This window comes from Canis lupus, chromosome X (genome assembly GCF_011100685.1).
Source record: "Canis lupus familiaris isolate Mischka breed German Shepherd chromosome X, alternate assembly UU_Cfam_GSD_1.0, whole genome shotgun sequence".
NCBI classification, from domain to species: domain Eukaryota; kingdom Metazoa; phylum Chordata; class Mammalia; order Carnivora; family Canidae; genus Canis; species Canis lupus.
Window position 1 is genome coordinate 31039622 of NC_049260.1, and position 14236 is coordinate 31053857.

Here is a 14236-nt window from a genome sequence, read left to right on the forward strand (position 1 = left end):
CCTTACTGAGCAAAGCATTTGAATTTTCAATTTGTTTTTTATTTTACATAAACTATATACCACTGTCAGTTTCTTCTCTTGTCATAGAATCTTCTGGAAATAGCTTATTCTTATAACAATTATAGAAGCAAAAAATATCAGAGCATTTATTACTGGTTATGTAGACCTTAAAATATGGCTACTGTGATGGCAGGACTACATTTTTTTAATTTCACTTAATTGTAATTAATTTAAGTTTTAATTTAAATAGTCACATGCTGCTGGTGGCTACCATACAGGGAAGCACAGTTGCATACAGTGGCCTAGAAGACATGTGAGTGGCCCACAAGGGAAGGAGGGGTCTGAATGACTTAGTGTAAACAAACCAGTCCAGCCATGATACCAAATATAACTGCAGTTGCCCACAAGCACTTTTGATTGTGCCCAAACCTGATACAGCATTGGAATGGAAGGGTTACAACTAGAAATAAATCAAGCCCTTTATTGCTGATTTCACATTTTCCTGCTACACAGGTCAACCGAAAGAGCACCCACTGGCTATTTACATTTCCACAAAAAAACAACAGACAACTTGCAGCTAGTTATAAATATAGTGGAGGACATTTGAAATGACTAGAAAGCAGATAATCAATCTGCCTCGCTGGCACAAATTTAGTGAGCAAATTCTCACAGGGTGCGCTGTCTCTGCAGGATTTTATATGTTCTTTTCAGTGTCTGACTGAATTACTCTCCTATACACGAAGTAAATCTCACTTTAAGTGCACAACAAAAATGGAATGATTTAGGATTTTGAATAAAAGTGTGACGCGCGCCATACAGAGTATGGTAAACAAATACAATGAGGTTTTTGTGGGTTTATTATTATTTTTTTAATTTTTATTCTTAGATCTCGTGTATACTTTGTCCTGGTATCATAATGGTAACACTTTGGGGAGTAGGAAATCTCATAAAAATTGTATTTACTTGAGTTTTTAGTAATTTCATTTTGTTTAAAATTTAAATTTTGTATTAAGATCATTGTAGGTTTACATGCGATTGTAAGAAACAATACAGAGCTGTCTCATGTAATATTCTCCCTGTTCCTCAAAGGTAACATTTTGCAAAACTATAGTATCATAATCAGCCTGTTGACATTGATATAATGCACCGATATTATTCAGACTGCCACTTTCACTGATACTCCTGTGTCATATTTGTATGTGTGTGTGTGTTCAGCTCTGTATTATTCTATCATCTGTGCAGGCTCATGTGTCTATCACTACAGCCAAGATCTTGAACAGTTCCTGGGGCTCCTGGGTGGCTCTGTTGGTAAGTGTGTGACTTTGGCTCAGGTCATGATCTCAGGGTCCTGGGATCAAGCCCCGCACTGGGCTCCACACTCAGCAGGGAATCTGCTTCTCCCTCTCCCTCTACCCCTCCCCAACTCATGCTCTCTCTCTCTCTCTCTCTCTATCTCTCAAATAAATAAATAAAATCTTTAAAAAATCTTCAACAATTCCAGAACCATAAAGATCCCTCCTCATGCCCTTTTAGAACCACACTCAACTTTCTTCTGCCTCACTCTGTACTTAACCATTGATATGCCCTCCATTTCTAAAATGTTATCACTTTAAACCGGTTATATAAAGGAATCATACACTATGTAACCTTTTGGGATAAGCTTATTTCACACACCATTATCCTCTGGATATTTGCCCAAGTTGTGTGCATCAGGAGTTTGTTCCTTTCATTACTGAGGGGTATTCCAGGGTATGGATGTATCACAGTTTAACTGCCTGTTGAAAGGCATCTGGAGTGTTTCCAGTTTTTGGCTATTATGAACAAAGCTGTTTTGAATATTTATTTTTTGTGTAAACATAAGTTTGCATTTCTCTAGGATGAATGTCTGTGAGTGTAATTGTTTAGTCATATTTGTTAGTTATGCATTTAGTTAAATAAGGAAGAGCCGGGTGCCTAGGGGACTCAGTTTAGTGGCTGACTTGGTTTCAGCTCAGGGAATGACCTCAGGGTCATGAAATTGAACTCTATGTAAAGCTCTGTAGTCACCATGGAGTCTGCTTGTCCCTCTCCCTCCCCCTCAGCCCTTCTCCCTTCTCTCTCACTCTCTCTCTAAAATAAGTGAATAAAATCTTCAAAAAGAAAAGAAAATGCCAAACTGTTTTCCAGAGTGGCTGTACTATTTTACACTCCCACCAGAAATTTATGAATTTCCAGTTTTTCCACATCTTCATCAGCATTTTGTATTGTCATTGCTTATTTTAGAAGATGATGCTTTAATGATCTCTCACCAACAGCTCACCACCAAATAACATACATCATCTTCCTGATACAGTTATAACATAATTTGGGATCAATATTCTGCTTTTATATTATTATATCTTAATAAATGGTATTCACCTTTAATCCAAGTAATAATTTATATTTTCATGCATAGGTTGTCATTTTTTTAAGTTAATATTTTTTTAATATTTTTTATGTTTTTACCTTGCTTCTGTGTATTTATCACTAATATATTCTTCCTAAACCTCCTCCAATTTTCTAAATCATTTCTCAACATATTCAAACTCATCAAGCACTCAATCCACTTAATCTTCTTGGAGACCTCTCTCCTAACCTGTTCCAGGCTTCACTCGTTGTTTGTCAAGTCGGTTACATATCTGTTATCCCTTCACCATCATCCTGGGGTTTTCCATCACCACTCTCTTGAGTTGGGTATCCTACTATTTTTCTTTCTCTTGGCCTCATTTAAGTAGAACACATTCTCTCAGGTATTTTCCTGGGAAAGGGCCTGTGAGTTAAAGGTTGAGGACTTGATTATCAGAAAATGCCATTAATTTACCCACACAAAACAAACAAACAAACAAAAAACAATAGTTTAACTTGACATAGGTTAAATAATTTTCTCTTAAATCTTGAAGCCATAGCTTCAACGTTTTCTACCATCCAATATTCTGCTGAGGAAGACCAAAGCCATCTTGATTTCTTGTGTTCTGCATGTGTTCTTTTCTTTTCTTTTTTTTTCTTTTCTTTTCTTTTCTTTTCTTTTCTTTTCTTTTCTTTTCTTTTCTTTTCTTCTTTTCTTTTCTTTCTTTCTTTTCTTTTCTTTTCTTTTCTCTTCTTTTCTTTTTTCTTTTCTTTTCTTTTCCTCTTTGGAAGCTCTTCGAATTTTCTCTTTACCCCTTCTCTTTGATATTTCCATATTTTTACCTTAACATAGATGTATTTGGATCCTTGATATTGACAAGTAAGGCGACCTTTAAATCAGGAAAATCATATCCTTAAATTATATAAAATTATCTTTAATATTTATTTCCTTTTTATTCTGTTTTTCTCTTTCTGGAACACTTATTATTTGGCAATTGGACACCTGGATATCTTCTAATCGTTTTATGTTTTTCTGCCTGTTTTTCTATCCCCTAAACATATTTTTTCATCCCCTAAACTTTTTTTTAAGATTTTATTTATTTATTAATGAGAGACACACAGAGAGAGGCAGAGGCATAGGCCAGAGGGAGAAGCAGGCTTCCTGCAGGGAGCCTGATGGGGACTTGATCCTAGGACACTGGGATCACAACCCAAGCCAAAGGCAGACACTCAACCACTGAGCCACCCAGTGCCCCTCATCCCCTAAACTTTTAAGCGTATCTTCTAGGTTGGGGATTAGCACACTATGGCCCATGGGATAGCCACCCATTTTTCTAAATAAAGCTTAATGGGAACACAGCTATATCCATTCAGTTATAACTGGAGTTTAGTAGTTGTAACAAAGACCGTATGCCCTGTGGGCCTAAAACATTTAATATCTGGTAATTTAATCGCAGGTTTGTGGACATTTCTTCTAAGAGGTTTTTTCTTTTTCAATTTTTTCTTCTAAATTCTCTATTGAATTTCTCATATCTGTGTTCATAGTTTGTTCATAGTTTCAACTTCCATTAGTTCCATTTACAATATCCTGTTCTTAATTTGTGGCCATAAAATTGCTGTTATTTTTCTGAATGTAATTTTTACACAGTGGCATAATGGGGTAGAAGGAAATGTATATGTGGGAATAATAATATCCACTTCACTTCTCATCTTTCTCTGAATCAACAATTATAGATGGACATTTTTATGCTTCTTTGCCAATAATTGATAAAACAGGTAGGCAGAAAACTAGTAAGGATATAGAAGACTTGGAGAATGTTATCAAATAGCTTGTACTAATTGACATTTATAGAGCACTGCACCCAGCAGACTGCTCAGTTTTTTTCACATGCACATGGAATATTTACCAAGATAGGCCATGCTATGGATCATAAAACACATCTAATTTAGTTTAAAGTATTCCACTCAAATAAAGTATGTCTTCTGACCATGATGAAATTCAACTAGGAATCAATAACAAAAAAGTCTTGAAAAATCTCCAAATATTTGAAAACTAGGTAATATACTTCTACATAAATGTCTCAAAATTACATCCTCATGCAAAAATTGTATTATACTTGTGTAATGCAGTTAAAGTAGAATTTAGTGAGAAATTTATTGTGTCAAATTCCTGTATCAGAAAAGATAAAATGTTTCAAATCAAAGTCTTCAGGTTCCACTTTAAGAAGCCAGAAAAATAAAAACCAATCAATCACAAAATAAGCAGAAGAAAAGAAATAATGACTATCGGAACAAAAATAAATGAAATTTAAAAGAAAAAAATAGAGAAAATGAGTGAAACTAAAAGCTGATTATTTGAGATACTCAATAAAATGGATAAATTTTTATCCGGGCTGATCAGAAAAACAATGACACAAATTTCCAATGTCAAGAATGGGAAAGGTGGCAAATCTACAGATATTACAGATATCAAAATAAAGGGTTATTATAATCAACTTCATGCTAGTAAATTCAATAACTTACATGATTGTGTAAATTTCTGAAAGATAGATACTTACAAAGCTCATGCAAGAGAAATGTAACCTGGATAATTATCTATTTTAAAAATGGAATTTGTAGTTTAAAAACTTCCCACAATGAAAATCCCAAGTTAATGTGCCGTCCCTGGCAAATTCAAACAAACACTTAAAGAAGAAATAAGACTAATATCAATAATACCAATTATACAAAATTTATTTTGGCAAATTGAAAAAGAAGGAATATTTCTCAACTAATTGTTTGAGGTCAGTATTAATCTGATACCAAACACCAGACAAAGGCACTATAAGAAAAGAACACTATAGACCAATATCTCTTAGGAAGTTATTCATTCTTTAGCTTTCAGAAAAACATGAGTCACCTCTTCAGAATAGCCTTTGCTGACTTCTTTGACTAGTTAAATCTTAATTTATACTCTTGTAGCAACACATACCTCTTCTTCATTAGACTTATATCAAATGCATTTGTCATATGTTTATGTAATTAGTACCTTCTTCCACACAAGATTATAAATTCTGTTAAGATGAGAATGTTCCTAGCCTACTTCTGAACATTTTCCCCACAACTATTTAGCAGAGTATCAGGCATGTAGAAAAGGGTCAATAATAATCCATATATATTTTTGAGTTAATAAATGACATGTTGCTGATGGGATACTATATAGCCTGGTATTATGCATGTTGGTGATCTTGGGACGTGGCTAGAATGAGATGAATGTGGTGAGTAAGCTAGGGACATAGCTGATTGGTTAACATTTTACTAGTTGAATAATTAAAATCAGTATTTGAGTGCCTGGGATTTCTTTGGTGTCATTGATTGGATATGTTTTCTGATACAAGTAACAGAAATCCAAACTAACAGGGGCTTAACCAAGTAAGTGTTTTCTCACATTGTGTGAACTCTGAAGGTAGGCCATGTTCACATGGATTGATTGATTGATTGATTGATTGATTGATTTTTAATTGACTTATTCATGAGAGACACAGAAAGAGTAGTAGAGACACAGGCACAGGCAGAGGGAGAAGCAGGCTCCACGGAGGGACCCCGACGTGGGACTCGATCCCAGGTCTCCAGGATCACACCCTGGGCCCAAGGCGGCGCTAAACCTCTGGGCCACCCGGGCTGCCCTGTTCACATGGATTTAGATGCTAAATGATACCATCAATGATTCATGTAATTTCTGTCTTTCTACTCCCCCATACTTAGGGTGTTCATCCATTGTCCTCGTGCTTGTGGAATCATGGCTGAAAGATGGCTATGGTATCTTTAGCCATTGCATCTCATCTCAAGGCAGGAAGGATAAAGAAGGGTGGTGCCATTCAAATTTGGCCTTTTCATAAGCAAAACCTTCCCAGAGGCCTCTTTACTTCTTCCAGACTTAGATGGTATTGACCCAAATACTTATTTAATAGGTCAAGCTTAGATGCAAGGTATTTTGGAAAATTGGTGATCTAAAGAACAAATTTGTCATATCTTCATACCCCACGAAAAATCATTAGTCATTCCATAGGTCTGGGAACTTTATCCCCAAGCAACTCTTCATCTGATTCTTTAAAAAAAAAAAAAAAAAGCAAATAAAAAATTAGCAAGGAAGAAGTTTATTATCAACTAATTACTATTGAGTAAGCAAATAATAATGTTGGCTACTTTTGCTCAAGTATTACGTGGGGTAAATTCCAAGGGCTTGCATAACTTTCACTTTGGTTGAGTCATGGTACCTGGCAGACAAATATTTTATTCAAAAGTGGTTAGGGAAGGGAAGAAACATTCTTAGCCTGGATTTCTGTGTATACAATAAAAAACGGCTTAGGTTACTCATGCTAATAAGTCATTTTGTAAGTATATGGTATATGTCTACCTTTATTACAATACGATCTTAAGCATCAAGTAAGCCTGATGTGTATCATAAATAGTGGTCAAAAATTACATGCAATACATTTTATGACCTCTGCCCAACACAAGAAGACATGACATACATAACATGTAATGGAAGATAAGGATATGTAAAAAAATATCAGTAATATTTGAACACTACAAGCCCATGTTTGGTAGGCTTGAGCTTTAATATATTACAACCTTAAAATACCTGAGTAGGAATAAGGCGCTTATATTTTATTTTTATTTTTTTAAAAGATTTTATTTATTCATGAGAGACACACAGAGAGAGGCAGAGACATAGACAGAGGGAGAAGTAGGCTCCTCACAGGGAGCCTGATGTGGGACTCAATTCCCAGACCTGGGATCATGCCCTGAGCCAAAGGCAGACACTCAACCACTGAGCTACCCAGGTGTCCCGGTAGTATATATTTTAATGCATAAAAATATATATTAAGAATATATATTGATACATGCATTAAGAATATATTTAAGAGGGCAGCCCTGGTGGCGCAGCGGTTTAGTGCTGCCTGCAGCCCAGGGTATGATCCTGGAGACCTGGGATCGAGTCCCACGTCAGGCTCCCTGCATGGAGCCTGCCTCTCCCTCTGCCTATGTCTCTGCCTCTCTCTCTCTCTCTCTCTCTCTCTGAATAAATAAATTAAAAAATCTTTAAAAAAAAGAATATACTTAAGAACGTATATATGAATGCATATTACACTGTGTATATATACATGTGTGTGTGTATTTATAATGTATTAGACCATACTGACCTATCCAACTGGTTTCCTTCATATGCTAAAGAGTTAGCCACCTACATAGCATGATTATGAGATTCTAATAGAATGCTTTTTCTCTGCTCTGGCATAGTGGTTATCCTATTGTAAGTAGCATAATGCGGTGATTATAGAGGACAAACTCTGGAGCCATATCATTGAGCTACAAATCCTGGCTTTGCTACTTATTAGCAGTGTAACCGAAGCAATGTATTTAGCCTTTTTGTGCTTCAGTTTCCTCTTCTATAATATAAGTATAATAACAGTACCTCTATAGGGGTTTATGGAAGATTAAAAGGATTATTTTTCATAAAGCACTTAAATAAGCACCTTACTGTGTAGTAAGCACCATATAAATATTTGTTAAATGAGAAGAAAATTTAAAAGATCTTTAACTGGTAACTATTATTAAGGTATACAGTCAGTAATTGGGACCTCTCAGTTGAGTGCTTTTTCCATTACTTACCTGCAATTTGGGATCAAATTCCAAATGAGAAAGCTAGCTTTTACAGGGTCCTAGCCTTAGTAAGATATAGTATATATTTCCCATTTATGTAGATTGCTTTTAGAATATATTTCTAATTGAATTGCCAAAAGCACTGATTTCATCAACTGATTGCTTCCATCTGCAACATCTCATTAAAGAAGAACCAAAAGAATATAGTGAACTCTTTTCTATGTCCTTCTAATACAGTGCATTTAAGTGGAATAAGAACTATTTTAGTCCCTTGGAATCACACTTAGTAAACTGTTGTGGATAATCACCGAACTTATTACCAAGATGTGAATTTGGGGTCCCAGAAGATCCTTTTAAATTTATTTTGGGGGCTGAAAAATTCCATAAGGGAATAGAGTGGGTGAGGGAAGAGAGATCTGGGAATCTCAGCAGAATCATTAGCCAAAGACATTTGGCGTGACATATATATTCTTCTTAAAGAATAATGGAACCAATGGAAATTTATATTAAAATTATTATAGCACACATGCATTCATGTGTACACACACACACACACACATACACACAAAAGAACCCAATTCTCAAAACATAGCCACATGTTGGACATAAAGTGAGAACCTAACCTAAAACGATCTCCTGTAAAAACACCACCTCTTCAGATGTTTGGCAATACTGTCAAGTATAATACCACCTATGCTCCAAAACATGCTCTTAGTTTTTTCTCCTAAAGTCTTGTTTGCATTCTTCCTGTCAAGGTTGAGGACAGTCTTCAAGAGAAAATAGCGCGCCTCTGCCGTCCTGCTCTGAAGACCTTAAGGAAGAATACTGCCATAGGTGATATTTGGAATATTTAACTTTTGGTGCAGCAAGGGAGCCGACCAATCAGAATGCATGCCAGTTAGAATGAAACCCCTATGGGTACAGGAAGGCTTAAGTTCAGCTCCAGATGAATTAATTCTCAGCAGCACAAAGGAGATCTAGGCTTTGGTTTTTAACTAGACTCTATTGAAGACTCACTGTTATAGGAGATTGCTTTCTGTTTTCTGGACAAAAATAAACAAAACACTTTTAGGGCCCAAAGACACGGTTAGGGGGCGAGGACTCTTGTCCCCTTTAAGGGTCATTCTAGCTGGACTAAGAATCTAATTGCCACGAGACAGATCAACAAGAGAAAAAACAATTTAAAAGCATATGTATGGGGAATCCATATAGATGTGGAAGTTCCAAAGACAATCAGGCAAAGTGAAGTGTATACATCATCCAGAACTAAGGAGAAGGGGATAGGAATCTGGGATTTCTCAGGAAAAGAATTCAATTCTCAGGACAATAAGAAAAGCCAATGTTTGATAATTAGATGTTTGTCCTGCCATGGGATAAAGTTTCTCTCTCCTAATAATACTTATTTTGGGAAAGATCCCCAATTTAGATTCTTCTAGGAGAAGAATTAAAGGAGGAGTAAAACCTTCTCTTGAGCCCACAGAATCTCCATTGCCTTCAGCTCAGAATAATCATACCATAGTAGTGCATTTTAGAGTGGCCTTTCCCTGGCCTTCCCCTGGCCCCTTTCTCCTATGACACTTCCCTGAAGTTTCACACATTAAAAGTTGATCTGGGGGCCACCTGGCTGGCTCAGTCAGTTAAGCAGCTGCCTTCAGCTCAGATCATGATACCAGGGTCCTGAGATCAAGTCCCAAGCCGGGTTCCCTCCTCAATAGGGAGCCTGCTTCTCTCTCTCCCCACTGTTCATGCTTTCTCTCTCACTATCTCTCTCTCTTTCTCTCAAATAAATAAATAAAATCTTTAAAAATAAAAGTTGAACTAGTAGGTTGTTTCATCTCACTGAACCATCTCTTTACTTTTAAGATTTCTCTATCCATTCTGGGGGGGGGGTGGGCAGAGGACAAGGGAGAGAGAGAATCTCAAGCAGACTCCCCACTCAGAACAAAGCCAAAGCAGGGCTTGATTTCATGACCCCGAGATCACCACCATAGCTGAAATCAAGAGTCAGATGCTTAACCAACTGAGCCACCTAGGCACCCCTCACTGTATCATCTCTTAGTCCTGATAATGGGTCAATTTACTCAGACTCATTTCAGGGGGGCAGTGATGCAATTGTATTTTCAAAGGCTTATGGTTCAAGTAGTCAGGTATTCAATAAGAGGCATTTCTGTGTAAATACAAGAAAAACAATGCTTAATGATTGGATCAAATATTAAGCAAGTTTCTTGGTTTTGAGGATAGCCTGTTGAGAAGACTTCTAGATATCAGACTCAAAGTATCTTCAGGTAAAGTTAGGGCAGGTAGTGGCAATCTCACAGATCTTCCTGGTTTGTAGTTCAGATCTTTCTGATGATCTTTGAGTGGCCCCCTGAGCAACAGGCATGAAGATTGTCTATGTATGAGGTATTGCGGCAATTTCTTTACATTAAGTCACTTATATTTAGTTTGTAGGGCTTCAGAAAAAAAGGGAAACTTTAGTTCTCAAATGATTCCAAGTCAGAAAGGTGGGATAAAAAAAATCAAAATGTTAGTCTGGAGAGTTCTAGGCATTAGAGAGCACACTAGAAGAAATCAAGATCTGGTCCAGGTCATGGGACACCTGGGTGGCTCAGTGGTTTAGCGTCTGTCTTTGGCTCAGGTCATGATCCCGGAGTCCCGGAATCAAGTCCCACATCGGGCTTCCTGCATGGAGCCTGCTTCTCCCTCTGCCTGTGTCTCTGCCTCTCTCTCTCTGTATCCCTCATGAATAAATAAATAAAATCTTTAAAAATTAAAAATTAAAAAAAAAGATCTGGTAGTATTAAAATCTAATTATCTACAAGGTGTGTTATTGAAACACATTTTCTCTCTATAATCACCCTCAGTTTTACCAAAGATAGCCAAATCAACAGTAATTTGTTTGTAAAATAAGTCTAGTTTCAAAAAACTTGGCTTATTTTCATAAGTGCAGTAAGAATAGCAGTTGACCATATAGACTCTTTAAAACCTGCTTTGCTGGAACTTTTCATAAGGAATCTCTAGATTGAAATTTTAACAGCCTCTTAAGGCCAGAGGCCATGCCAAATACTTGCATTAAGACTTTGCCTGCAATACTGATAGATTTGGATGAATTCCTCTCTTCTCAAGATACCCAAAATATTCTGAGCCTCTTTCATCTGCCAGGAAGTGACCTTCTTTATTCACCTGGGAAAGCTGCTGGGAGCTCTGTAAGCAAGGTATCAATCAGGCTCAGATTTCCAAAGGGATTTATTGGCTTCATAAAGTCAACCTTAGTTCTTTGAAGCAGTCTGGTCATATCTGAGTCTGTACATATCTTTCTTAGATATGACATTCTAGTCAAAGCCTTGGGAAATAACCTGTGTTTCCAATTGTGTCCTGTCATAAGGAGAACAGATTCTTATTGAACTTATGCAAATAAATATATTGCCATAAAAATATGAGAGTACTCTCTGAGAGTTTCTGAATTCTGGAGGGTTCAGGTAGGAAGAAAAGGTAAATGTTCCAATTTGTTCACAAAGATATGTTTCAACAAATTACTGTAAGTCAATTAGCTTAAGAGGAAAAGTTTTATTAAATCTGGAAAAAATGGGGCACCTGGGTGGCTCAGTGGTTGAGCGTCTGCCTTTGGCTCAGGTCGTGATCCTGGGGTCCTGGGATTGAGTTCCACATCAGGCTCCCTGCAGGAAGCCTGCTTCTCCCTCTGCCTGTGTCTCTGCCTCTTTCTGTGTGTCTCTCATGAATAAATTTTTAAAAATTTAAAAATCTGGAAAAAATAAAACATTTTTTTAAAAGTCAGCCATGTTTCAAACAAGAGGTCATAAAAAGTACAATTATCTTCATTTCACTCAATCCCATGTTTTTAATTCTTGTTCTGCTTGAATCTGTTGTTTTTTCACTAGTTCCAGAAATTTTTATATAGTTGTTTTATGATCTTAAGATTATCAGAAACTGTATTCAGAGTTTTTTTCCTTGAGTCTCACTGAAGATGAAGCACATTTGCAGGAAACTTTTATAGAGGCATCTGGGTAAAAGTCTAACTGTCTATAAATGATAAAAGACTTAAAAATGGCCATGGTTACAGATTTGATTAGAGTTCATTGTAATGTAACTGACAAGGAAATTTGGTCATGTTGTTACACACAACACGTCAAGATAATAACATACCAGACATGCTAGGAATTTCATATGATCCTAGAACACTTATTTTAGTAAAATATCTACACAAACATAATCTATGTAAGGAATTTAACATCACTTATTAGACAGTGTTTCTTATGTAATTTAACATACTCTAATAAGCCTAATTAGGTTAATTTCTCACAAAATGTTTTTCTTGAAATGTTCCAGGGGCCACTGGAAAATTTCTGGTAGATTGTGGTCAGAAGGCTTAATGTTAGAATTTGACTTCGGGAAGTACATGAAAAAATATCAGTAAGTTTGAACATTTAATTGAATAGGATCACAAATCATTATGGAACAGTATTTAATTATCCATTTAATCACAATGACAAAAAAAAATAATTATCACAGGCAAATATAGGAGGTTTGATTAAATTTGGTAGAGTATTCTTTGGTTACTGATCCATTTCTTCCCAGAGGTAGACTTTGTTTTCCTTTGTCTGTTTTTTTACATTGTCATCGGTTGCTAACGGACATCTTGGAACCCAAAGCTGCAAAATTGGTGGGCACGAGTCAAGCATTTAAAAGCTATTAGAGTGCTCACCACCTCAAGAAGATGCTTGTGATAGGATAAGTTGGTCAGCAAGTGGATTAGAATGAGACTAGGTTACCCACTAGAATATTCTGTGCAGCAAGGTGCACTGTAAAACAACACAGTCTCCAGCACCATGGCACATACCTCTTTAGTATTAGCTCCAAGAGACCCAAGGCTTATACTTAATGGAGTGCACCTTGGTGGCCAATTTAACAGACTGGGGATCTGACTCTGACTCTCTCAGTCTTTCCCCTGCTTCCCCTATCCCAGTTGTGCCAACTCTCTGGGGTATTTAGCATAAGGTTCCAGCCCATGGGAACCTTTGTCATCTCAACCTTCATTGCCTGATTAGTATTGGAAAGTCTCATTCTAATACTGCCTACCCAGCCACAGATTAGCATGTTTATGACTGGAGGTGTCTCACATTTTTGTGGAAGACTGGAAACACCATTTTTACTACACCATCCTTACCGCCTATGCAACCAAGTTTTTTGCTTTCTTAGACTAATTTTGGATCGAGGGGCTACATCATTTTTGCCCCCTTTGGATGCCTCTTGTGTTTTTGGTTAAGCCGTTAAAGTTTAGATCCTACTTGTCAATGGCCTTTAAATTGCCATTTGGTCCTGTTTAAAGGATGGATCCTTTAAATTGCCTGTAAGTAAAAGAAAAATTTTCTTTAAAAAAAAAAGATTTTATTTATTTGAGAGAGAGCACACTAGAGAGAGAGAATGCAGGTGAGCTTGAGCAGGGGGAGAGGCAGAGGCAGAAGGAGAAGCAAACTCCTCACTGAGCAGGGAAACTGACAACATGGGACTCGATCCCAGGACTCTGGGATTACGACCCGAGCTGAAGGCAGATGCTCAACTGGCTGAGCCCCCCAGGCACCCCCAAAATATTCTTTATAGAGAGTTCTTGATTGTCTTAGTGTAATGGCTAGCCTTAGGGAGTCCCTTCACAAGATAAAATCACAGAAATTAGACTTAAAAAATAAATATCCCAGATTCAATGAAAATTCCCCTTAAAATCTGCTTTATTTGATTGTTTTTTTTTTTAAGGCACTTTTTAAAAAAAGATTTACTTATTTATTTTAGGAGGAGTAGAGCAGGAGTGGAGAGGGGCAGAAGAAGAGAGAGAATCCTGAAGCAGCCTCCTCAGTAAGCAGGGAGCCTGACTCTGGGCTTGATGCGGGGCTCAACCCTAGGACCCTGAGACCCTTAACCAACTGAGATGAGGTGCCCCTCATCTAACTGTTTTAAATTACCTTTCCCTACAAGATTTACAGGGAGCACTCAGACCTATTCTGTAGTTCTCTACCTTCATAGTATACTGATTGCTCATGTAAATGCTGATAAAAAAAAGCACTTGAGACTGGCATAAGGCTTGCTTTGCTCATATCTTGCAGGGATCTATAGTCAGGCTCTGCCAGCTTCAGACATTCTTATATGATGTCCTTTGCAGGTGTATCCTAGACACCAGTTCCCCACTGCAAAAGAATTTGGAGACTCCTGGATA